This window comes from Chrysochloris asiatica, unplaced genomic scaffold, assembly GCF_000296735.1.
Source record: "Chrysochloris asiatica unplaced genomic scaffold, ChrAsi1.0 scaffold00353, whole genome shotgun sequence".
Taxonomy (NCBI): domain Eukaryota; kingdom Metazoa; phylum Chordata; class Mammalia; order Afrosoricida; family Chrysochloridae; genus Chrysochloris; species Chrysochloris asiatica.
In genome coordinates this window covers 2087595-2090165 of record NW_006408871.1, presented here as the reverse complement: position 1 = coordinate 2090165, position 2571 = coordinate 2087595, and positions in this window count along the sequence as shown.

Genomic DNA, 2571 nt, shown 5'->3' with positions numbered 1-2571 from the left:
TAAATGAAAAAATAAAATTGTAATCATATTTCTAGATGACGTCTTCCCAGAAGACAATGTAGTAACATATTTAAGATATTCAAAGAAAGGCAATTTAAGCCAAGTATTTTATTATCCAGTCAAGTTGACCATTAAGTATAAAGTACAAAAACAAACTGTTATGAGAAAATTCAAGGAATGTTTCCATAAGTTCTTACTAAAGTCGGCAGTTCAGACTTAACCAGCTGCTCATTAGAACACTGTATAGGGTGGCTATGAGTTGGAACTGATTCAGTGGCACTTAACAACAACAGGAATCCACTAGCAAATGAGTTTCAAACTACCAAAATGACAAGAGAAGGTTTAGGCATAAGGATTGTTAGTAAGCACATACTGTTAAATGCCATCGAGTCAGTTATGATTCACAGTGACCCTATATAGTGTTTCCGAGGACAGCAGATGAGTTTGAACTGCCGACCTTATGGTTCAAACTGACCTTGTGGTTGAATGCTTTTCCTACAGCACCACACCAGAAGCATAAGCACTGGACTGCTAAATACAAGATTTGTTAGGCAGGTAGAGTAGACAAAGGAAGACGGTCTCAAGTCACTCTTTGTATAGCCTGTCTCAGCAAAAACAAGCCAACTTCAGCTATAGGGAAGGTCTAAGAAGGTGGTTGGGTAAGAGGGGAACTGTGATAAAGGAGAAATAAAGTTAATAAGCTAAAACCTGAAAAGCAAGACTCAGTGAAACCATTTTTAGACAAATTTCCCAGATCTCAGCAGAAAATTAGACCAGGCTCTGCAATAAGGAGACTCTAATAGAGCCTCTATTGCTTTTCAAGCTTTAGCTTATTAACTTTATTTCTCCTTTATCACAGTTCCCCTCTTACCCAACCACCTTCTTAGAACTTCCCTATTGCTGAGGTTGGCTTGTTTTTTTGCTGAGACAGGCTATACAAAGAATGACTTGAGACCCTCTTCCTTTGTCTACTCTACCTGCCTAATAGGGGCTCTAGAGTCCTGGTGTGGTACTGTGGTCTAATGCGTCAGACTGCAAAGACATTGAACTGCAAGGACGGTGGTTCAAGCTCACCAGCTGCTCCTTGGAAACCCTATACAGGGTTGCTATGGGTCGGAATTGACTCGCCGGCACTAACAACAACAACAATAGGGGCTCTGGGAGCATAGTGATAATGAGGAGGGCTCCTAACCTCAAGGTCCACAGTTTGAAACTACCAGTAGTTCCATGAGAGAAATATGAGGCTTTCCTGCTCCCATAAAGATTTACAGCCTCGGAAACCCTATGCAGGGTCGCTATGAGTCAGAACCAACTCCACAGCACACCACCACCACCAGGAGGGGGATCAGGACTTCTGGTGTGGCACTGTAGGATTAGCACTGGACTGCAAACCACAAGATCAGCAGTTCAAGTCCACCAGCTGCTCCTCGGAAACCCTATCCAGGGTAGCTCTGAGTTGGAATCAACTCAACAGCACTTAAAAACAACAATAAGAGGGTTAGAAAAAAAGGAACTGATTGTAAAGGTAAAGAAAGTTAGTCAGTCATGAGACTAGGGAACAAGACTCAGAGTAAACATATTTAGATAAGTTTCCCAGTTTAACTGCTCAGACACTTGGACCAGGAATATAGTTCATATCCTTTACACAAAGATATATAAAGGAAAAGCCAAATTGTAACTGAGGCTCCTCCACTTCTCCAGTCACAAGGTAGAAGCCCGTTCTCATGTCCCTGTGAGAACGTCTGTCTGTGCTTAATAAATTCTCTTACCTGCTTAAGCTTCTTGTCTAACTACTTTTTCATGAGTTAAGTGTGTTATCCACCACTCTTTGGTCAGTTTGTCATACTGTGGTGGCTTGTGTGTTGATGTGCTTCTGGAAGCTATGCCATGGGTATTTTAAATACCAGCAGGGTCACCCACAGTGGACAGGCTTCAGATGAACTTCCAGACAGACTAGAAAGAAGGAGTGATGAACTACTTCTGAATATTAGTCACTGAAAACCCTATGAATAGCAGTGGAACAATGTCAAATACAGTGCCGGAAAATGAGCCCCTCAGGTTGGAAGGCACTCAAAATGTGATGGGAAGAGCTGCCTCCTCAAAGTAGAGCTGACCATAATGACACGAGTGGAGTAAAGCCCTCAGGAACTTAATTTGCTGATGGGGTACAACTCAAAATGAAGAAAAACAGCTTTGATAAACACCCATTAGTGATATATTAATAACATGGAATGTATGAAGTATGAATCTAGTAAAATTGGAAATTGTCAAAAATGAAATGGAATACATAAACATTGATATCCTCGGCATTAGTGAGTTGAAATGGACTAGTATGTGACCATTTTAAACCTGACAATCACATGGTTTATTATGCTGGGAATAACAAATGGAAGAGGAATGGTGTCGCATTCATCATCAAAAAGAACATAAAATCTGTCATGAAGTACAATGCTGTCTGTGATAGGATACTATCCATAAACCTACAAGGAAGACCAATTTAGTGTCATTATTACTCAAATTTGCATACCAACCACTAAAACCAGTGATGATGAAATTGAAAAATTCTACAAA